Below are 24,979 nucleotides of genomic sequence, written 5' to 3' on the forward strand. Positions count from 1 at the left end.
TTCAACAATCCTGTGTTACATTGTCTTTCTGCGAGCTCTCACTTTCTTCCTGCAGAAGAAGAATTTGACTTTTTAGTCACATGTCACACACTGGGGGCTTAGATTGCATCCTTGTTTCCTTTACATGTTTCCCTTCGTTGTGTCAGTCCATCCCACCTAAGAAGCATGAGGAGAGAGGAAATGAGGAAATGTGTTTTAAGAGGGAGAAGATGTCCTTTTTCTGAAGTGTCAGATGAAGTTGTTTGCTGTATGGGCAGAGTTAGCAATGGCTTTCAGCTGCACGACTTCCGGTAAAGGCTGCTCTCGTGTATCCTCGATCGTAGCTCCTCTGAGATCCCTGCTCAATCGTCGCTTCTCAATCCTCGCTCCTCAGGGCAGGAATAAGAGCTTTGAGACGGCTCTAAAGAAAGAGGGCCAGAACAGTTTCCAGTTTAACGCGGAGCTATCAAATTAGAGACATGAGATTCAGCCGGGGCAGGCACACCCCGGTTAGTCTATGTCCTTGACGTTTGACTTCCGGGATTGCTCCGGTGCTGCAGGAAATTCCGCCAGATGCATGTATTTTCGACAACGTCTTTTTTTCATTCCACTTTCTTTGTGTTGGAATTTTAAACTCTGGTAGATTTATGAGGACTATGATTAACTGTTCCTCAGATCTCTGCAGGGTAAATCCAGACAGCTAGCTAGACTATCTGTCCAATCTGAGTTCTCTCTCACACGATGATTTTCCAACGGCTCCGTGCGGCGCTTAGTCCCACCCATTATGATTGTGATTGCTTTAAAGAAATGCCAATAAACCAGAGCACAGTTTTCTCCGATCCCGGAATGCTATGTGGAGTAGCCAGACCCTCCTCTGCTCTGCAGTGTGTTGACGGTCTGGCAAAGCGAGACTACACCTCGGTCAACAGGAGAAGCAATGGGGGGATTTAGACTTGTGTCTCAAGGACACCTCCACAGGGTGGTGTGTGGCTGCCATTGAATCAGGAAATTCCTGTTCAATGATAGGGTGGGCGTCTTGCTGAAGAAGCCACTGTGGAGCCAATACTTGGGCCCCAAAATATGTTAGTTCACCCTCTGCCGTACTGAACTGGCTCACATGGAGGAACACACTGGAGATTTACAGTAAGTGGAAACTGACTGATGTAGTTCAACAGAGTCCCGGCTGAGCAGTTTTGGAGAGACGTTTTCCTGTCTCCCTCTTCACTCCCTGCTGAATCTGCCATTCCATGCAGCGTGGGGGGGGGGGGCAACATGGTACAGTACTGAGAATACTGTTGATTTGGTTTTAGGGTCATTTGTACATTTTTATTGATTACTGTAATATTATCCTAAAATGTCTTTCTAGCTTTATGTTTCTTTAAATTTACATTTGACGTTTGAAAAGAAAAGTACAGGATCTGAAAGTCTGTGCTAGTCTCTACATCTTAAAAGGCAGACAAGCTGAAAAGAAAACTTGATCAAAACTTTGATTTTCTCAATTTTTAAACATAACCTAACTATAGAGTTGTTTTACATTTTAAAACCAGCTCTACAAACACAGAGAAGGTTTAAAAGGGCAACACAGAACACAGGCTTCTTCACATGAAGATCAAATTTCGGTTAACCCAGATATACAAATTCTTACAAACACTAAAATGCACACACATTGAGAGAGAGGGCCTCCTTTCTTATCTGTATCTAAATTTAGAGTCGATTTGTTTTGAATTGGTTTCTTTATCCGTCTTACATCATTTATCTATTTATTTTTGTTTTCAGGCCGGGGTATCTTCCCACGATCTATCTGGGATGAAGCCAGAAAGGACAGACATCCACAGCTGAAAGAATGGAGGACGGAGAGGAATGACGAGTGTCGCCCTTCATCCCTAATCACTCACACACGCAGACACACACACGTAAATTACCCTGACACTGACAGTCAGCCAGAGGCTTCACACATTCATCTCTGAGCCAAGTTCAACTGGCGCCAACTCATCACCCCTTCACCTCATTTCAACAGAGATAAAACAGTGTGACACTGGTATATGCGCAAAATCTCATAAAAATCATGACAATAAATTACATAATGTGAAATATTTACTCTAATGGAGCTACTCAATTGCATACACACTGAATTGCAAACAACGATGACACTAAGATATATGATAAATTATTTGATTTGATAAAAACTGTATACATCCATCCAGTATGCAAGAAGAAGGTAGGTCCTTCAACAATTACAGTATGTACAATAGCAGCACATGCTTTAAATTACTAGTAGGTGTATTAGTGGTCATATCAACAATCTTCATTTTACACTTGATCTTTTTTTTCCCTTTAAAAAGGCCCGCTAAAAGGGCTAAATGCACCATAAATCTCCTTGCTGTGCTTTATTTTCACATGTAAAATCCCAATTTGCTTTCATTTTAGCAGATCAGATCGTGTCACTTTTAAAATCTCTCAAAAATCTTAAAATGCATCAATCATTTATCAATAGATGCACACAATCCAAAAGCAATGGTTTTCAAAAACATTGAATTTAACACTTCAATTTATCTGAAATTTCTAGGTTTCAGTCCCCTCAAGTATATCTTACAGTCACGCAGGATTTGAACCACTTGATGGCTGCTGAAGGTCCGGACTAAGAATAAATAAAATTCAGGGTTTAATAAGCTGCATAAGCAATTAGCACCCTGTTTCAGAATTTGTGACGTTACTGGCCTAATATGTTACATCAGTGCCAGCTAAATAATCATCCCTCAAGGCTTTTTCAGACATGACAGGACATTCACGGAAAGACACCCAATGCAGTGATATTTTGACCTGGTAAATGAGATGGAATCTGTCACTACTAAAAAAAAAAACAGAGCTGGGCAAAAATTTGAGGTATCAAAAAATAAACCTTATTTAAATGTTATTGAGAACAAGATCTTGCATAATTTATGAAGTCCCACAGAGCACAGGCCCAGAATGATAGGATAATACATTGGACCAGAGGCCTATACTACAAAGCAACATCAACATGCCCTGGATTAATTTCTGTCCCCCGGATTCACCAAACCTAACAACCGCAGTCCCAGACAAGGTATGACACAAGGGTGGTTATCAACTTGTTCAATCAACCCAGGTTTTCCCAATCTAGAGGCAAGCATTTTCACATAAAAGGGGCAGTGTTTGCTTCATATGACCACTCACAAACATGGACAAGTCTACCAGAGCCACATGTTTTACACCAGAGCAAACAACAATCCTACAGAAATATGAAGAACACAGACACGTAATGCAGGCAAAAAGCAATATAGTCGCTGCTGAAAAATTCAGGAAGCAAAGCTGGCAAGAAATTGCAGACACTGTAAATGCGTTAGTTACAAGGCTTATCAACATGACTGACCAATCAGTCAGGCACAACAAGATCTGACCACAATTACACTGACCATAAACTTCTGTTGCTGTATTCTATTAGTTGCAACCCTGGCAGTGGTGAGTGATTGTGGGAGCAAATAAAAATTAAATATAAAAACATAATTCAAACCAGTAAGTAGCCTTACTTTCACATATTTTTAGGCCAACAAGTATAAGTCTATGGTAAAGATACGTAATTCATAACAACATGGTCCTCTGAATGAACTTGAAGGTCAGAACTTCTCATCCATTAACCCACTATTCACTACCACTGCTCAATTTCACTCAGATGTGACAAAAGCCTTAGTCATTTCAGACACAGCAACACGTCAGCTGTCCATTGGGTGCCAAAGAATCTTGCCGCAGAATCAAGTCCTGCCAGAGTTTATTTGCCTTCCAGCAAGCCTCGGGGTGACTTCCAGCTTCCTATTGTTGTGCTAGGGTCCAGAGAGGAAACACTTGGATATTTACTGAGGCAGACAGGTTAAGTGCTTCTTGCTGTCCAGTAGCTAAAGTGGGACTGACCAAGAGGGCCCAAACCACTGGTCACTGACTAAATTTCTCCACAAGTTGTTGCTTTTGTAATAAGAAAGCCTTTTGGCTGAGGGACAGGAAAGAAGTCGACTATTTTGTACAAGTTGGTAAAGCTGAACGTGCAACAGTGCCACTTCCTTGTGTTTATGTATCATGACTGTTATATTTCACTATTTCAATTTTCTGTTTTGTTGTAAATAGATATTTTGCTATTTATATTTTGCTGTCCCATTGTCATTTTAAGAGCTGCTAAACTGTGTTCCGCTGTTGAAAACCATGACAATAAAAGATCTATTCTATGTTAGTTGGCGTTCAGATCTAACCTGCGGAGCTCATAAGGTTGAGCTGCCAAAGGTTGAGCTGACATTTTTTTTTTAAACTGAATTGAAACCTTTCACACATATGTTGGACAAGGACATATGTTTAATTGTATTCCACTGACTGTATTATACAAGTCTGAAATTAAAAACAACTGTTTGCATTTGATAAAACATGGTGACCAGCATGAACCTTGTGTGATATATTGCAACCAAGACACTTGGTTGCCCTCACATTAGTTTTTAAATAAACATCTATCATGCCATTGGTCAAGTCTGATTGATGTCATGTTTTATTACTGTTTATAGCTCAAACCCACATATAATGAATAACCCATTAGGAGAAAATGATGAAGAAGGGGAAAAGATTGGGTGGAGAAGGTCAGAGAAGGTTCTGTGGGTGGAAAGAGGCGGCCAAATCCAGAGGGGAGATTTTTCATAAACCAGGACGGCGTTTAGAAAGAAGGAGGGAAAGTCCCGAAAGGTGGAGATGAAGAGAGAGGAGAATGCAGGAAAGTGTGAGTCAAGGCCTGGCCTTATTATTGTTGGAAAAGGAGAATGGAAGAGATTGGGAGCAAAGTGTGTTTCAGACGTGTAAGTGCATGTGTCTCTGACTGATTGCCTACCTGATACTATCCACATTTACTTTCTGCAGGAAATGCCAGACATATGCTACTATGTGTGTGGACTGAAGACTTAAAACATAATAGCAGTTAAACAGAAAAGAAAGAAAAAAAGAGTTATTGCTTAAAATTCGTTTTTGATTTCGTGAAATAAGCCTAGCATCATTGTTCTAATTTAGATGAGGAAATCCATCTTTCATGTTTTTACGATAAATATGAAGCTATACAGACTAGACTGGGTAAAGCCAGCCCAATCTGCAGGCGATATGATTTTGCCATTTGAAATACGCCCGTTGATTACGCCTCTTGTGCAGTAGAAAATACAGAGCACACTCCCTAGACTAAAAGATTGAGTTTGGTTTGGTGATAGCCATACTAGCTACAGACCTCAGTCAGTTAGTTTAAGACAAAGACTGGAAACAGGAAAACCGCAAGCCTGACTCTGTTCAAAGGTATCCAGATCCACCTATGAGCACCTTAAAGTTCACTGATTAACATATTGCTTTTATCGCTACAAAAACTCAAGTTCTTAACATTCTTCCCCTGCTTCCAGTCTTTGTGCTAAGCTATGTTAACCAGCTGATAGCGGCAACTTCATATTTACGGTTGACTACACCAACTTGTTCTCAATCTGAACGCGTAAAATACAGATGTTTGAGCAGTGGGTGTCCGCGTCTCATGCAACGAAAAAGGCGCCCTTCGGCCTGTGTGTAGAACGTACTGGGGAGAGCAACATCTAGTCGGTGTTAAGCTAATGGTATGTAAGGGGTAAATTCCGCATAGGGAGGTTCGTTGGGGTGGAGGATGGGTCAAACACAGGACTATCACCCAGGAGAGTGGGATTCTTGTCCCGTGTGTGTCTGTAACCGTCCCGTTAGCTTTTTAACCGGCTCGTTATTTCTGCGAGTCACGGAACCGTATGCCCATCCACAAAGATTTCCTTATCCTAACAGCGTCAAAAGGGACGCCAATAGTCCCGACCAAGCCTGTGTTATAGGACACTAAAGGTCTCCTTTAGCATCAATAACAACAACAAAGGCACAGAGTGTTATATTTATTCTCTTCAAACTCTTAACTAAAAAGCAAATAAGAAGAAGAAGAATTTGGCTCAATAGTTATTTGTTGTTCACTTTAAACTGATTAAAAAACTCAGGGCTTGGATTGTGTGTGTGTGTGTGTGTGTGTGTGTGTGTGTGTGTGTGTGTGTGAGAGAGAGAGAGAGAAAGGAGAGAGGGATCAAGCCAAGGAACAACATTGAGCAATAAAGCGAGCTGAGTTAAGATCCAGGCTGTATTTTTTCCTAACCTGCTAAAAATACCTGTTTGAGAGCGGGCGGCCTGGGGGAGGCGGGTGGTCTTTGCTGCTGATATGGCGGCCGTGCCAGAGCTGCTTTCTCACCGGTGTTGTCTTTCAACAGTTGGCACAGAGCCCCCAAGTACACCACCAGCCTCACACTGCTGAGTCACTGTAGTGCTGTCACTGACGCCAGTGACTGCATGAGGTGGATATTAATGTGAAGAATAGCCATTGGGGTCCATTGCAATTGTGTTTCTGCAGTGCAAAAATGATGTTTAAGTGGTGAAAGTAACTGCTCCCTAATACCCACAAAGTCATTATGCACATTTGTGGGAATGGATGATAGTTAGATCTTAAAAAGAAAATCTGGACATTTTTAACAAAAATACAAATGGCTACAACAAATATTCTTGATTGGAACTGCTATTTGGGACTGCAACAAATTACATCACGTTGTTATCTCCGAGGACACTAAATCTGATTTTCTACAGAAACGAGACGACTGTTGACAAACCATAGACTTTTTTTTCACGACAGACATTTTGACTTGTCAGAGTAGGAAACACACAGGTGAAACTAATTATTAGTTCCCAATGGCTCAGTTCCATCAAGTGTCCCATTGAGAGGTGGTGTTAGGAGTGACACATTACAAAAGCAACGAAATTACAGTTATGCATTCGTTTTTGCTGGAACGCAGTAATATAACGCAATACTAATACATTTTTGGTCATATTTTACCCATTACAATCTAAGTAACTAACCCGACATTTAGTGGTGTGTCTTTTTTTAAGAAATCACCAACCGGGCTGTGATGGTTGAAATGACTGCATAGATGGATACATTTGCGAGATGTATAGTCTTATAACAGTAACTGTACTTCAGCACGGACAGCCATGTGTCCGAGCAGCTATTCAAACATGTCGGAAATTAATGTTTAGGCTTGCTACACATAATATCATTACATTTTATCAGAGGTGGAAAGTAACTTTACCGTACTTCAAAATAATTGTGCGGTACTTTTAACTAGGTATTTTCATTTTCTCCTACTGCACCTCAAGTCAGAGTCAAGCAGACCCATTGTGCGTTTTTATTTTATAGCTTAATTTACTTTGCAGATTCAGATTAATAAAACAAAATATTATGAATAACCTAAGTTGTATGAAACATCACTGCCGTCAAGAGCATTCCAAACCTGTAGGAGGCAGTGTAACGAAAAGCTCAGGCCCACGTTGGCCAATCAGAATTCCGAAAACAGCAACAACTGCAACGAATCACTTCCTCGCTCTTCTCGTCCTCACCTCCTCGCAGGTACGGTTAGCTTGTGAATTTCACCACGGGATTACCAAAGTGTTATCTTTCTCTAAGTGTAACCGAACACTTTTCTGAAAACTGACAGAAGTGCACAATGTTATTTTCAAAACTGCAGAGGTTGAAATGGAAAAAGCCTTTTTTGTAAGTAACGGAACAGTTTTACTTTAGAAAAACATCCCAGTATTCCTGATTATAGAACTGTTAATGGGTCACTGTGCTATTGGGTAAACGGAGTCCCGTTCCCTCCCCTGACGGTCACCATTCATATCGCACTATTCTGTCGTTTAAAAACTCCTTCATGACTGAAGAGGATACCCTTCATCAAATCCGATATTTTCCCAAGAATCATTAGGAAAAACAAGAGGCGGAAAAATGTGAGAAAAACCAAAAAAGAAGGGGGAGAGATAGTTCAGAAAAAGGAAACAGCCATGAAAAGAGTGAAACTAATTAGGAGCTGATGTGAGGGAAAGGGTGGTCTCATGTTTGAAACCACCAAACATGACCTCAACAAGATCTAAATGGAAATTAAAATGCATTAAAGTCATTAGAGGTCTTTCAGCTCTTTGTAAACGAGACCACTGACCAACACTGTTCTGCTCGCATACTGTTTATTACGTGACTCACTGATCTGTTGACATTGTTTTGGTGAAACCACTACTTGATGCTCGATTGATGTATTTAACCTTAATTTATCATGGAGATGTGTTTTTGCTGGGAAAGCAAAAACTTACTGTCATTCTGTGCGCAGTTCATGTGCCAAACACATGGACTCCTGGGAGCTGCACAGTACAGTATTGCACTGTCAGCCACCGAGCAACAAGATGACGCTCTTGTTATTTGTAAAGCAGACATCTCCCAAAATCACAATGCGAGATAGCCCTTTCTGACGGGGAACTGAAGCCGTTATATCACTTCTATTCTATTGTTTTTGTCAAAGTAGTCTGGTGGCTTTGAAGAGAGCTATGTGTTTTCAGTTCCCTGTTGTAAAGGACAAGGTACTGTTTGATGGCAAGGTAAAGTAGTGAGCATATTCTAAAAATAACGTTCCCCTAAAAAGATATTCACATTTTGCTGTGTGTCCACAGCAGTATAGCCTAGCTTATCTGTCGGTACTCCTATTTCTCCAAACTTGGGGCGTGCCAAACGCGATCTACTATATGTTATACAGTAACTATGGATGAGTACCTCATACAACCCCACTTCAAAAGACCCTTTAAATAAAAGACACGAGTACTTCAATTTGCAGTGTATTTGATTAAAGGCTAAAAAGATAATTCCTGAACAGTAACATTCCTCTGTATCTGTAGGACTTAAATTGCTAAAGTTCAGTGTGAAGTTAGAAAGCAGGGTGTCCTTGAGCAAGATTAAAAGTTGAAAGATGTATAGCGTGGGCGTTTTAATTATGCCACAGACCATTATTGTATGTGTTTTAACCATAACGACCTCCTTTTGCTAACCTCAAACAAGTGTTTAAGTTGCCTATAACCATGATTCATTTTTTACAGCCACACTCTACATAAACCATACATTAACAATCTGGAAGTCGCCTTGATGTTTATATATTGATGGAATTGCACTGCCTACCTACACCACTGGGCCTATGGACACCTTAAAGTGATGGTTTGGAGTAATTTCCCCCTAGGGTCCTTTGCACCACGACTTCGAGCCAAACGACCCCCCCAGGAGCTTTATTTCACCTGGGTCGAACAATGGGTGAGTTAGCGTTATCAGCTGGTTAGCTTAGTGCAGGTGCTATTGAAACCAAGTGTGTTTTTCATAAATTACACCACTAATAATGCCTGAAATTATACCAAACCTCTGCAGTGGTAACAGACAGGTTAAATAGGGTTAACTCGCCCAATGTTCGACCCAGGTAAAAAAAGCATCTGGGGGGTTGTTTGGCTCGAGGTCGTGGTGCAAAGTACCCTAGGGTGGAATTACTCCGAACCATCACTTAACATTGTAGTGACTGTAATAATAATAAACTTTATTTCAGACCCAGGGGGATCCATATCCCCCTGGATATGGACCCCCTGGATATGGATAATACATATATTGTTTTTTAATGTTTTCCTTTATAAACTTTATATCAATAATGCATTCTTGTTTTACACATACACATTTTACACAAGAGTATGTGTGTGTGAGAAGTGTATGTCAAGTGTTCTAATGTGTAGAAAAACAACTCAGAAAGAGAATTCCCAGTGAAAGTGAGGGGAAAATCCACGCTGATCACAGAGGCTGATCGTATATATCTACGCACAAAAAGTGCATTTAGTTGGCCAGCCCCCTTACAATCAAGGAGCTACCAGAACACACGCATGCAAGCACACAGTCATACTGTTTTAATCCCACTGAGAATGGATTGAGGCCAAGCCAACCAAGCAGAACATTGCAAGTGCTCCACATGTTGACATGAACTTAAACTGTTCTTGTAACTGTACAAGTTCTAAAGCTTGATTTGAGTTGAGATTTTGGGGGTTAATTAAGGAGTGATTCAACATTTGACGACAAACATTTCCAAAGCAGTCCCTATGTTTTTCTGTTTTTGAAACTTCAACATAAGACCCTGCTTTTGTCATATTTAAGCTTGACTTTTTTTGTTTACAAAAGGCTTTCATTTGCTAGTTTCTCTTAAAGTATTGAAACTCTTGCTTTGCCAATCTGTCAGCAGCAACCCTATGCAATTCTCATAATATGGACATACTGTATGAAAGGGAGGGATATGGAACACACACAATAAGCCCACACACTTCACATGACAAATGATGATCCTTTGCAGTGAGGAAATCAGCAGGATCAGTTGTAGCAACAGGCCTGTTACCACGCGAATGCCCATTGTAAACACACTGACACTACACACACAGTACAGTAACATCTAATGCCAGAACTTTTCAGCTGGGTCACGGATACACTCCTGTCAAAACCCATAACTGAACCATGATATGCATATTATGGTGTGTGTTCTTCTGCATGTTATATTCTCTTTGCTTCTGAGGAAAACTGTCATCAGCCATGTGAGAATGATTGATCCTGCCAGGTAGGGTTAACTTGAGGAGAGGGTGATGAGAGTGAAGGCTGGAGACGGTTTACCAAACAAGGGAAGAAAGATGGGCAGAGAGAAAGAATGAGACGAACAGCAGAGAAGGGCAACGGTCACATCTGGCCAGAGTTAGCGTTTAAGAGTGGAATGGATGGACCGGCAGGAGGACACACACAAACACGCGCATGTTTTGTTATGTTCTTGCATAAATATACTCTCTCTCCTCTAAAATATTCTGATGCACACAGACACTGACATTTGACACACCACGTCCTATAAAACCCCAAAAATCTGCATATATTCATCATTCAATCCAAATTTCAATCATCGCTGTAGCTGTAATACATTCACCTTCTTGTCCAGTATGCTCAACAAGATTTCCTGAGGATCTTTTTCAGTTCAGCAGGAGTTCAAAGAGAAATCTGGGTCAAGTCTTTGTATATTCCAGGAAACATTAAAACCGACCTCTGAATTAGTTGCCACTTATGAGAGATGCCCGGATAAAAACAAAGGGATTTTTTTCAAGCTCTACACAGCAGCTGGTTCCCTGATTATTGTTTGATTGTAACCGCTTTGGTTTTCATTGGTGTATAAAAAGCCTGAAGCCACAAAAGATTGTTCACACTAATTGAAATGTGGCATGTATTTTAACAGAGTTTAGCCCTTTTTTCCCCATAACTGCAGCTTTAAAGCTGGAAAAACCCATTCCATACTGCACAAATATGGTCTGTAACATTTTTAATCATCTCTATATTTAGGTTCCATGATGTTAACGTTGAGTGTAATATTGAAATCCATGTGTTTTGCATCGTTTTATACATTTTACCCAAAAGTCAACCCAACATAAGTTTGTAATAACTGACACACTGTTTGGGCAAGTTAAACATACTGTACCACTCACTGAGTTTGTTTAGGGAGTTTGTCAATGTCAAACCTCAGGATACATCTGTAAGTTAAGTTAGCTTATATTAGTCATATTAAATAAAGTAGGGAAGACATGCTTACCTTCTGAGAGACACACCGGGCTTCTTATGAGTATTGAAGACATATTTTAGCATCATATTTTGCTTGGTGCTTATCCAGTAGTTTATCTTTAATTGCCATTTTGAAGTTATGTTAACACTGCCAGGTTTAAACATTTGAAAATGTTCAAAACATCCATTAGAAATTTAGAAAAGTAATCCACAAGTAAATGTAATAAGTCACCTTACTTTGACAAAGTATTAAAGCAATTTTAAATATGGTCATTTGTAATTGGTAATCTAAGCTTTTCATTTTGTTCCCAACGTTGCATGGTTTGGTTAATTACCCAGTTTGAGTTTTGGTAATGTGAGTTTTTCATTTGGTTTTATTGGTAGATGTGTTGCATGTTTTAACAGTTATTTGCATGAGTTTGTGGATTTGCTGTGTTTTTTTTGAGGACAAAGGAAGAGTATTCTATGTGTGACCGGCCACAGGGGAGTTGGGTTTTTTAAGTCTTTAGTCATTTTTTGTATTGCTGTGCAGATTAGACCAGTTTGATTTTTTAAATAAATTACTTTGAAGAAACCATCCTGTGGATCCTGAAGTTTTTTTAACAGTGGAAACATCTTGTTTTCCTGGTAACAAAAAGGACCTCACACTACCATGCGACATGATCAACATGCTAATTTATCTAATTGAAATGTATGATACTTTTACTTTTCAAAAACGTATTGATTGCAATTTAATAAAAAAAAAAGAATCACAAAGATCAAGTTTCTATTTTGAATGTTGAAGCGGGACAAACTTGGAAGTGCAGAGGGACAATCCCAAAGTTGAAGGTGCCCTTTTTGAACCCAACAATGAGAGCAAACACAAAGATTCCTCACAGCTTATAACATGTTAGACTGATTTTGCCTCCTTTTTACTAGCTCCTCTTGCAGATAATTCCACGTTTTGAAGGACCATCAGCCTGCCTCCTTCTGTTTCCAAACATCTGTGCTTGTCGAGCCATGCAACACTTTACACACCACAGACCAAACACCTGCCGATCCACTGAAGGAAATCATAAAAAGTAATAAGCAAACACCTTAGATAGACAATGTTACTGCACTATCATGAATCCCACCTGTGTGTGGTCTGGCATCAAATGAAACCGGGATTACGTGGACTAAGCAAACAAAGCGCTAGCTTGCCAAGCAGGAGACGGAGGTGTTGTAAACCTTTCAGTACGCTGGAGTCTTGTTAAAGGCTGTGAGAACTGTTGTGTCCAGCTGTTTATAGCCGAGTAGAAAGAGGAAGGGCAACACTCATCTCAGAAACATGAGGAAAAGGTAAGCTGTAAATCTGCTTGTTTGGTTACTATAGTGACAAGCGCTGCTGAGCTATCTCAGGGAAAGTCATTTTTTGCAGATTTCTTGTTTCAGCAGAATGGCCAGATTCCACGGTTATGCCGAAATTGGTCACATTGAAAACAGATGTTATTTTTATAAAGAATCTGAGTGAAAAGACAAACAACTTCGTCCGGACTCATCAATCTTTTTAAGTCCTGAGTGCTGGTTCACACTAAACCTTCTCCTATGGGTACTTGTGTTTGAAGCCTTGCATTTTTCAAAAAGTTGAGAGGTAAAAGTGTAAAAACAGGGACTATTTTTATAACCTCCATAACACACAAATGTTTCTCATTATAGAATATGAACTGGGTCTTGGAAGCACGATGATGCATAAAGCAGCAGGAGACTTGGAGCTGCTTAATACACTGGAGTCAGCATTAAGGATGGTAGAAAAAAATGAAAACAAATAGATTTAGCATGATGGGCCAACTCTCCTGTTGCTTTCCAAAAGTGGAAAGGTACTTCACGTCCAAAGATATTACGAATCCAAGGCAACAGGAGTCAAACCAAATCTCACATTCACGTCTCTTGATTGCAGCAACAAATCTTCATCCAAGTTGATTTGAGGCAGAACTTGGGACCAGATCCCACCGTCTGAGACGAGACCGAGCTGAGTGTAAATGTTAATCAGTCCTCAGGACAGAGAGGTAGGGGAGCCTCGTCAGCTATTCATCGTAGACGTAGTTCAGGGAGTTGATTCTGCGTGACGTCTTTCTGACATCGAGTAATTAACATGTAGCCTTTGCACGCTTAATTATCCAAAATGATCCACTGCTGGGAACTGGTGTAGCGTGAGTCGTATTTACATCAGGGCTGTAACAATAACCCAAATCCAGGGTTCAATCCAATTCGGTTTGTATCACAATTTTTGACCAACAATTCTATACAAACCTCAGTTCTTTTGAGGGACAGTTATAATCAGTAGACGTAATATAACTTTTCTGCCACACGGCATCATTTTGTCATAGATTACATCCCACTTTGCAACACAGTAATACAACTACAGACCTTACTTATTGATATTGATTGATTCCAATATCGGTCGATTCAACACCAAAGATTCTTTTGTACCTTAAAATGTTTCCAGAATCATTTCAGTGGTTCATCAACTCGTTCGAATGGGACATAAGAATAATGTTAATGGTGACAGTAATGGAAAATTCCGCTCCCAACCTGTAGGGGGACCAAAAAGGAAAAAGGCTTTGGTGCCTACTGTAAAGGTGCTGGTTGACAAGTCAGTAGCTAATGCTAGGTCTGTAACATAAGACTACGACATCGTTCAACACGCTCAGTTATTTTTTGCAGGATTGTTTTGACCACGGTTCCCAACTCTGGGCTACCACAATTCCATCAGTAACGTTAATTGTATAGAATTAGACGATTAGTTCTTATGGTAATTTAGTCATCTAGCACACAGTGAGAACAGCCCGGGATAAGAACAGCCCCGGGGACACATCCACAGTCAGCCCCCAGCCAACTAGCAGCCGAGAAAAAGACCCAGGCACCCAAGTCAGAGCACCCATTCGTAATGTTACACCTCCGTTAGCGTTACTGGTGTCCGCCCCCCCGCCCCCTTTGCTTTTAGCTGTGTTTACAGTTATCTAAATTTACCTGACAAAACGTGGATAAGGCACCAAAAGGACTAATACTAATTGTAATTTAAAGATGTGGTAGCACTGTATTTGGAGGTGAAGGATAACTGGGAGTTGGAAGGGGTGTGTCGCGATTCTGTCTTCTTACACGAGGGTTCGTGGATCTGAGAGTCGCGATTTTGGTTTCATATTGCATATCGTTACAGCCCTAATTTGTATACACACAAAATTCCAAAGTGTGTGTTTCTGTATGTGTCCCTCCTCATGCGCAATCAGGATAATCAACACTTCTATCAGATAAAGGCCCTGTGTTCATTTGTGATGACTTCCTTTCTGCACAGCCACAGCTGTTACAACAGAAGAGAAAAATAACCCTGTGTCCAGTATGCAACACATTTCTCTTGTCCTCTTTTACTCAATTTCCCTTCTGTCTCTTTCACCTCTACGCACATTTACAAGTCACTTACTTTAGCCTGTGCTTTCTGCATTTTTTTTTGTATAAAAAAAGGTGCAAGCAATAGGATTGATAGTTTACTTTAAAAATAGGTACCAAAAAAGTCAGCAACAGGGCCAAGCTTAATCCTAAACTATGTTGCAGGATTGACATTGTTTTATTTATTCATGGTTCCTTTGGTAACCTCGCTTTGGTGACAAGCTAACACTACTGTTGCATTTTACAACGTCAGCGAACTGCCATGTCCACAATTTCAAATCATTGGTGTCAAAACCAAAATAATTTCACACCCTGAAGAAGGCTGTTTTTGCCGCAACCCGCGAGTTGCTTACCAGCTCCATTTTTGAAGTTTCGATATGAAAAAGCCACTTAAATAAAGGCTTTGGGTTTTTTTGCAAGAAGTGCCTCACTCTCCTCTTTTCTTTCCCCCCACTCCACCTTCTTCTGTTTCACTTAACAAGTCACAAAGCGGAGAAGCAGAGGCGGTGAAGAAATTTCAAAATGTTGGGCCAGGTTTCAGAGTTTATTCCCAGACCACCTCCCCCCTCCCATCCTCTCTGCTGCCAACACTGAATCCCAGCTATGAGCACCGTTCCCAGCCAGATATTGAGTAACTTAAACACATGTGGACCCATTAGGTTCTTGATGATGCGGGCATGCAAGCAAAGGGTCATCTGTGGTCATTTCTTGTGTCAACAATACACACAATAGCACACACACAGGCTTATGTGAAGCACACACACGACAGACGCAAGCCTTCATCCTCCCACTGCTGAGACAGCGCTGCTCTGAGTTCGCCTTTTTCCGGTCAAGACCGGCTGCACGCCTGGATCCTTACAGCCCAACAGGACTGACCAAAGCCTGGGGAGAGAGAGCACAGATCGTGGGCGTCCAGTGGAGAACCAGAGAGAGCGAGAGGCAGACAAAAATACACAAATGATACTCAACCATATGATGTTGAGGCCCAAGTCCTGTTTCACCAAATCTCTGCAGCTACTTTCACACGAAAGATTTAGACACAGGAGGAGGAGGTGATTACTGAAATCGGCTTATGTGAGGATTGCTTGAAATGAAAACCAGCAAATACTTTGGACTCATTGTTCCATAACTGAGGGCTGCTGTTGTGAATGAAAAGAAAAACGGTGAACAATGGACATTGCCACATTAATTCTTAGAAGACTGACACTGCTTTACGGCACAATACAAGCGGGGAAGACGGTCGTTCTATTTCGGCCAGTTGGAGAAACGGTGGACCAATCAGAGCTTTGTGGGCCGGATGGTCACCACATCCTACACATTTAGTCAGCTACCTCCTACTTTAAAGGTGCCCTGACACACGCATTTCATTACTTTGTGGTAATGTCTGATTACGGCAATATTGTACTCAACACAGCAACTGGAGCAGTCAGGTGATCAGGTTTTCAAAAAGCCCAACCACTTTACTTAAAAGTGAAACTAAAGTGGTCCCAATCGTGGTTAATCGTTATATAAGGTGTTAGCATGTACACGCATACTGCATGTGGAAGGTCAAAGTTGAACAGGAAGTCAGGAGGTAAACTGTAATGAATGTTTGCAACAGTTCATATGCTATTTTTAATATATGATAAGAATTTCTTATCACATGTGTGATAATAAACTTGTTAGTTTTTTTTTGCCCCCCTTACCTTTTCTAATGATATTAGCATGTGACAAAATCTCAGCAAATTTGATTTGAAGAGTGCATGCTATTGTCAATGATACGAATGATAAAGAATGAAACCCAAGTTGTAATACACCAGAATTTCCCTTTAAAAAGGAGTTTTTATGTCTTACAGCGGCAGACGATTGGATGGATGAAAGGCCAAAGTACAAACGCTTCCAACATCTTTATCCACTTCATTTTGAGAGAACATTATCGACAAAGAGAAAACTTTAGTGTCATGTGACAGGAGGCATTATAGCAATATAATTACAATAACATGGTTTAAGTTTGGAGAACTTTGGGATTGGATAGAAGCTACTTCCTGTCTCCATCGTGGTCTTACCACGTGGTTATTATACCAAGACAATAAAAAAAAAAGAATGTTGCTTGCAGCTTAACATTTGCACATATAGTACCAAAAGATATTTGACTGTGAACAAACAAGGGTTGAAAAATAAATAAACCCAATGCTTCCAACATCCACAACTTCCCAGTGTGTGTGAAGCTGCAATAAACAATCCCATTGCGAGTCTTGGTCAAAGAGTTTTGTTCCAGCCATGCAGAACCGCTGTTAAATGCCAACTCCGTAGCTGCAGCCATAAAAAGGTGTTCTATGACCAACTGCTTATTGAATCCACTTGGAAAAGAATACAGACACTGGGTTTTCTATTTCCACATCATCAGTACCGCACTCATTACTCTCTGGGATTTTAGTACATATGCTCGACTTTCCACAACTGTAAAAGCCATGAGAAAGAAAAGAGTGAGCAGTAGCCTAAGTGTTGTTCTCTTTTGTAAGAAATTGCACAACTGTTTTAAAGGACACTGTTTTCGAGGACTCAGTCTTTTTATGTTAGCGGTAAAACAGTTGCTGGATGAATGAGTCTGCCTCTCCCAATGAGGTTGTCCTTAAGCAAGGCACTTAGCCCCAACTGTTCCAGTGGAGCAGCTCAGTGACCTACCATAGCCCGGTAGCTACCAGGCAGTAAACATTAAGTAGGATGTCTCGGAGACAGACACTGTCAGCTTGAACCGGAGCAGCTCCAGTCTCACACGTCTCACCTCACTGACAAGAACCCCCTCTGTCAAACCCCTAGCCCGTTTGTGTTTACACTGCGGTGTCAACATCTGTGTACATTTCAGCCAAACAAAAGCCACGCTGAGCTCTCCACAGAGTCGAGATTAAGGGAGGCTCCTGCTGTAAAACTGACATGAGGGGAGAAAGCGAGCAGGACCCTCTTAACCTCAACTCGTACTGCCTCTGTAGACGCACACGCACTTTGATCGCATCTACATGGGGACGCCCGCAAGCTTGAATCACTCACACCCTCCATTAACACGAGTGACATTTAGAGTGGTCTTAAAGAAGAAACACACATACACACACACACAAGCGCACACTAAATGGTAAACACTAAAACCACAAGTGCTTAGCGTGTTTGTATTTTTTGTGCCATAGTGACTAAAGAGGCCATAGTAAACTTGTAGTCGCACCACAGTCTAAACATAATGGCCATGAAGGCAGAGGAGGATGCAGACTCAGTCATTATCCCTCCAAGATACCAAGAAACTGCCTTTGCTATAGCATTTATGGACCTTGTGTAGTGTGGTAGGTGTCTGTTTTTTGTTTTTTTTTATTTAATTTTATTATTTACTTATTTTTCAAATGGTCTCATGGCATGAAAATTTCACTTTAGGAGGTTTGTTAACATTAATATGTGTTCCCCCAGCCAGCCTATAGTCCCCCTTGTTATAGGGCACTGTGATTTAAGACAGCTGATGTTTCCATATCAAGAAAAAGGAAATGGCATGCCCCAAAATGGATTATGTGATCATAGAGCATTCTGCAACTCTACAGGAATCATATGTGTAACTTCCATAAACGTTACACAGTCTCAGACATTAGTAATGACATGAGGTTACATACAAGGCGAGGGACAGGACGGGACGGACGGACGGACGGACGGACACACACGGACATACGGACACACACACACAAACACTATTTAATTGGTTTGTATTTGTAGGGGGCTGTGAGATCTTGTCCAAGTTGTATCCTTTAATAATGTGTTTTTCTGTGTGCAAAATATATATATATATATATATATATATATATATATATATATATATATATATATATAAAATATTGTTTTAAGGTTTGTGTACACTTTAATGTTATTGATAAAACGACAATCGCTGGCGCCTCTGGAAGTGACTGATGTGGGTTTTTGAGCTTGGTTATTCCCAGTAACTTCAACCAATGACGTACGAGCACTCAGAACCCGAGTCAGAGGTAAGAAGGTCATTTGATGGGTCACAAGGTTGTTCAAGGCCACATTTCCCCGTACATGTAGTGGGATTCCCACGGACCCTGTGTTTATTCTAAATGAAATGAAGTTGCTGAAGAATTGTTATACAGCATGCATTTCTTCTACATGAGGGAGCAGCGGGATAGAGTAATCAGAACCATAAACCAGGCACAATGTTTAATTAATGTATACTCTAGTGAAGTGTCCTCAAGCAACTTCATTCAGTTTCACTCCCCCCACATCCCATTTAGCAACAGAAAAAGAAAATACCTTCACAAAATGTATATGTTATATTCATAATTATTACAGTAAAAGCCATAACAATATGTGTTGATGTTAATTAATGATGAAAATTATATAAATATGTAATTTTTAAAAGAACTACACAGTGTGAGTTACACAGTCATGCAGCAAATACATTGTATACTAATATATCACATCAACATTTCACAAAGTTGAGACCACATTTCACAAACCAACACATCATGTAACAGCACAAACCCCCAAGCACCCAGCTTTTGTCACTTTTTTGACATTTTCAACACTACGTAACACTAACTCATTAACTGCTTGTTTGTATAAGGATATGGGTGGGATGGGTTAGACTGTTGTCCGGGATGCTTGGCCCCTTACAGTAACACAGTAAGATAAGTTAGAGAGTATCCTAGCATGAAAAAACAGTAAAACTGTCTTGACAGGTGTATGACGCCTTATCATTTTGAAGCACTTCAGGTTTGTCCCGACAGTATTACAGAGTTTGTTAATATGTTTATTAAATTTGAGTTGCAAATCCGAAAATGACACCTAAAAATTTAAATTCCTCAACTTCCTTTATGGCCTCTTGGTCTGTTTTGATAGTTCACTTGGCTTTCCCTCTTATAGAGAAGCACATAGATACGGTCTTTTTGACGTCAGATGGTTAAATGACAAATGATCAAGTTGCGATGATTTTATGTGATTAGTTTACAATCAAGAGATCATAAACCTGCTTGATGATTTTGGTTGGATTTGGAGCAGCAACATTGCATCTTCATTTTCATGTGAGAATAGGTACTGTTGATTTGTTCGCATATCAAATAACGTATGAAGTAACTGATATAACATTCCCTAATTGATGATCTATTAAAAGGTGCCCTGCCACACAAAACTGTTTTTAAATTGCATTTTTTGAAATATTAGGTCCATATGTGTTTATGTTACGTTGTGAATGTGAAAATGAACTGCTGCCTCCTCTGTCAGCTCTAGCCACTGTATAGAAATAAGCAGAGGAATCAGTCCAATTATAAAAGCTGGTCAGTCTGATCTCATCTTGCCTGAGCTCATTACTATTAATGAGCTCGCCCAGTTGCGCTGGGTAAAGGATACTGATATCCAGGCTCTCATTGGCTTGATGTAAGCCAATCAGAGTCAAGCAGCTTAGCTCAATGAATGTTAAGAAGAACTGGCACAAATCGAGCGGAGTCTTCCTGCAGGCTTTCTATAAACCACACTAGGAGAGTTCATGGTAGAACATCAGACATTACCATAAAGCTATGAAATACGTGTGGCAGGTGACCCTTAAGTGTGAACTAATCACAAAGTCACAGTAACTGGATTATTATATAAATGTGATTAATAGGAATTCATGAAACATCCTGCCTTAACTCATGCATTTCCTCCACAGCGCTGTGGAGGAGGATCTGGCTAGTCCACACAGCAATCAAGGATTAAAAAAACATGCTCCAGTTTATTGGCATTTCATTAAACCAACCACAAATTGTCTTGGGCGGTGCTAAGCAGAGCAATTCCCGGAAACGGAACGTTGTTGATATAGTACCATGAGTCATGCATTAGTTAAACAATACTCAACTACATGATTTGTTCTTATATTATAAGATGTTACCACATTGGGTAACTTAAAAAGGCTGAGACCTCGAGAACATCTCAATACGTACATGGTACATGAGCTGCGGAGACTTCCCTGAACCCGTGGCCCTGTCAACAACTTACACATTTTTACACGCCCGACTGCAAAATGACAGAGTTCAGATACCAAAATGAGAAAGTAAGTAGAATGTATTTTTACTGGGCATTCGGACACCTTTGTCTTAAATAATCTAGTCAGAATAACACAGTGACTCTATTTCCATTCCAAGTAATTATAGACCTGGAGCTCTTTGCGCTTGCATGTTGCTCTAATTAAAGACAAAGCGAGGGCAAAGTGAGGAAGATTCCCATCCATACTAAATGCAAGGCCACAAAACACTTTAGACTGGCACATTGCTTCATTCTGCGTCCACTAATTAGCACTAGAAAATGGAGGGATGCCCAAAGCAGAATGATGGAGTCACTCAAATAGATCAAAACAACTCTTTTCTTGAAAACATGACACTTTATTTGGTCTTTTTTTTTTTTTTAAACACTATAGTGCCATTTTTAATAAGGCATTTAGATGCAATATCCAAATCCAACTTCATGACGTTTGGTCTAGGTTAAACCTCTCTTTTTTTGACGCGTCTGGTCTTCTTTTGTAATAATGGATATAAAATCTTAAACCCCTAGTGCATATAAAAGTTATAAACATCTGTTCAGCACAACCACGGGTCTTATTTATAAAACTGTGCGTAGGATCCTTACTAAAAGTGTAAGTACACCCAAAAGCCAAAAATGGCGTACGCCAAAAATAATTCAGATCTATAAAACTGTGCGCACGCATATCCGTAAGCAATGCTCCCTTTATAAATCTCAGATTACCTACAAGTGTGCGTACGTAAATCAACCTCTTATTCTGACTTGTCCACGCTGCTTTTTTAAACCATAAATAGTCAATGTAAACACAGGCGACAGCCCTCTGGGACAGCTTATGTACCAGACCTACAGGTATGGGATAAGATTTAACCTGAACTATCTTATAGGATAACTAATTTATTTAAAGTTATTCCTTTTTGGTTCCGTTAAAACTGTATTCACAACGCCCAAACCATGATTATTGATAACTGTGTCAATTCAGAAACATAATTTGTATGTATATATGCACATGCAGATGGGTGGGCCTTGGGCTAAGCATATCCATATTATTTCAGAGGACAGGATTTTTGAAGAATATTTTATCGAGAAATTGTAGCTATTGATGTGATGAAAGACACTGTATTTCATCAGTTAAAAGAGAAGTGGACTGTTGAAACTCAGAACTCATTGATGAAAAATGAGTTTGGTATTGAGAAATATGTCAAATACAATATATTTACATGACATGTAAATAAAAATATCAATCAATCAATCTTATATAGATACATTTTTCCACCGACTCCTGATGGGAACTGCTTGAGACAACAGTTTATTTTAAATCCTAAATATCTGTCTCGGAACATTCAAATCCGGAAGAAATGGTTAAACATTGCCTTGCCCCATCCAACCAACACTACCTAGTAAAAAAAACTTGTAGTTCTTTTTTTTCCAGTTCACGATTGTTTCCAAATTCAAGGAGTTTCAAATCATTTAAAGACAAAAAATCCAACAGTAGACAATTTTACTTCTCTTTTTTATTGAATCCATCTTTCAGAGAAATGCCCACTGACTTCTCCTCTCTGCATTTCTTCCATGGCTCTTGGCTGTAGCTTTGCCGATGGTGTTTTTACTTTCAAATATTTTTGGTCTTAACATCCATCCAGCTTCAGCCAAAAGTCCTTCTTTTGTATATTTACATTGTCCCGTATTTCACCAATTGCTTCTTGCCAGACTCTCATCATAAATAATTAGTTCTTAATTAAAAAGGTTAAATAAAGTGGAAAAAAAGATTGGACCGGACCGCACCTGCAGCATGGGAACAATCAGACAGGGTTGGGTTGCGTTCCTTACCCAACAGAACATCTCTGGCTCATTGCAGCGATGATAAATCAAAAAAGACCCCACCCACCCGCTCTGCTACATTTCTTTGCACGCTGCTCCCTTTTCTCCGGCAGAGAGTGGGCTGCCAAAAGGCGTCTCGGCTGCTGCTCAATCCGTGACTGCAGCGTCTTTCTGCTCGGATGAAGACATTTGTAATGCAGCCAAGGCAAGGAGCAAGATTATCTTTTATGTTGAGGCATACTCAGTTAATAGAGTTTCTCATAGCATAAATACCAGGCATTGCATCGGGGCCATGGTGGAATCCTCAGTTATGATTGGTTGGAGTGCTTTTGTGATTAAGCACACAGTTGTCAAATATACCATGTGTGTTTCAAATGACTACACACAGCTGGAAGGTTACACATAAATGAATGAATGAACAATATTTAAACCTAGAAAGGAATAGTTAGATATTTTGTGTATTGTGTTGCTTTCTTGCCGAGAGTTACAAGAGAAGATATGAGTTGGACCCAGGAAAGATCCGCTTAGCATAACCACTGGAAACAGCTAGTAAAAGATATACCTACCATAACCTCTTAAGCTCACTTTTAACATAATACATGAGGTCTTGATCTACTCATCCATCTCCCAGGGGCGTAGCACAAAATTCTGGGCTCTGTACAAAGGCATTTTCTATGGGCCTCTCCTCGCATCCACAGCTATTCAGTCCAGCATATTTTTGGGCCCTTCTCACATGGGACCCCTGAGTACCCCCCCCTCCCGTCCAACATCCCTGCTTAGATAGATAGATAGATAGATAGATAGATAGATAGATAGATAGATAGATAGATACCGATGAAATGGGAAATTAATCAATTACGTGCTCCTGAAAAAGTCAATAAGTGTATAAAATGTTGAACTATTCCTTTAAAAAAGGTATTTTTAGTGTCTGCCCCACATGGAACAATATTAAAATTGAAACTCTTGCCTTTGCCTTTCGTCTTCGAACAGAGTACAGTCGTACTCTGTCATCCTAAAAAAACATCCCACCTTTAAACAGACGTTAGATTTGCCATAAGTGGCTGTAGTTAGGAATAATATTCCATGCTGTGCTTGTTGCTGACCATGCTGCTAAAACTGTGTGATTTGTAGCGGGGGTTTGTTTGCCGTGAGGCCTACAAAACCCACCAGGAGACTGGCCAGGGGAGCGACGGGGTGGGAGAGACAGCAGGGGAGATTTCCCTTCACTGAATGATTACTGTGTGCAGCGCAGACTGGCCAGCTTTTCTCGGGGACTGTGAGTCTGGCGATGATAAAGTCCTGACATATTCAGAGGTGCTTGTAGAAACATGCATGCACATGCATTTAAAAAGGCATATAACTTACTAATGCACAAGTGTGTATGTATGTAGCTACACCACAGTATATATACACCTGGCCACCCCCACGTTTTCATCAGAAGTACAAGGACAATAAGTCCAAAAGTCTAAAACTGTAAGCCTGAAAATGGACTTAATCAGCAATAAAGCAAAAATCAAAATTTGTTGTTAAGAAGCTAAAACTTCCTCTAACACTGGTATAATAATTTAAGTAACAACACAGTTACATCATGTTGTATTTTAAGTAAATTACAGGAATAAAACACACACACATACACGCACACGCACACACATACACACACACCCCTGAACAGTTCCAAATCATATCAGCACATTTTGTTTTAGGCTAAACTTGTCTCCCAGAGACTGTCTGCTTCAAGGGACGCTAGTTTTAATACTTAAACCGGGGGAACCTGTGATTTCACACTGACATTTCTTCTCTCATGGCAGGACTATAACTCAAACCAAAAACCATAGAATGTATGTTTTTGCAAGCAGGCAAATTGGTAGCTGGGTTGAAAGCAAACAGGCTTCTCAGTAAGCGTTACAAATCTGAGGGAAATGTCTGAAAAACATTACCGGGCATGAGGTCATCCGTTTGTGTGCTATATGTCATAGTGTTTCTGCAGTTGGGTGAGAGACGGAGGACTGGAGCCAAACCAGAACTTTAGCCAATGAGCAGAGGGTTGATATGGAAAGACCATATGGATAACATTTGGCAATCTGGTAATCTGATACTAAATCTGGGGTCAGCCTTTTAATTGCTGGTGAGGCAAGGAACGTTTCCTTGACCCTTGAGATGGATGTTAATATGCTGTAATACACACTCTGCTGTCGGTCCACATGCATGTGGCAGTGATCTGGAACCCTAATTAGCTGTGGATTGGGGGGTTGGAAGGAA

At 40.3% G+C, this 24,979-nt stretch overlaps 2 long non-coding RNA genes across 3 annotated transcripts in view; both read right to left on the reverse strand.

Annotated features, from left to right (window-relative positions):
• LOC116707215 (uncharacterized) overlaps nt 1-9,197 on the reverse strand; it is a 19,550-nt gene extending 10,353 nt beyond the window's left edge. Inside the window, exons 1-2 of the long non-coding RNA XR_004336419.1 lie at nt 9,068-9,197; nt 2,969-2,975 (exon numbers count right to left, since the gene is read on the reverse strand). This is a non-coding gene — a long non-coding RNA (uncharacterized LOC116707215). The remainder of the gene's footprint in view (nt 1-2,968; nt 2,976-9,067) is intronic.
• Nucleotides 9,198-9,312: 115 nt separating this feature from the next.
• LOC116705275 (uncharacterized) overlaps nt 9,313-24,979 on the reverse strand; it is a 16,482-nt gene continuing 815 nt past the window's right edge. Inside the window, exons 2-3 of one of the 2 annotated variants that reach the window (XR_004335889.1) lie at nt 12,686-12,696; nt 9,313-9,412 (exon numbers count right to left, since the gene is read on the reverse strand). This is a non-coding gene — a long non-coding RNA (uncharacterized LOC116705275). The remainder of the gene's footprint in view (nt 9,413-12,685; nt 12,697-24,979) is intronic. The other variant, XR_004335891.1, reaches the window with a different exon arrangement.

This window comes from Etheostoma spectabile, chromosome 2 (assembly GCF_008692095.1).
Source record: "Etheostoma spectabile isolate EspeVRDwgs_2016 chromosome 2, UIUC_Espe_1.0, whole genome shotgun sequence".
Lineage (NCBI taxonomy): Eukaryota > Metazoa > Chordata > Actinopteri > Perciformes > Percidae > Etheostoma > Etheostoma spectabile.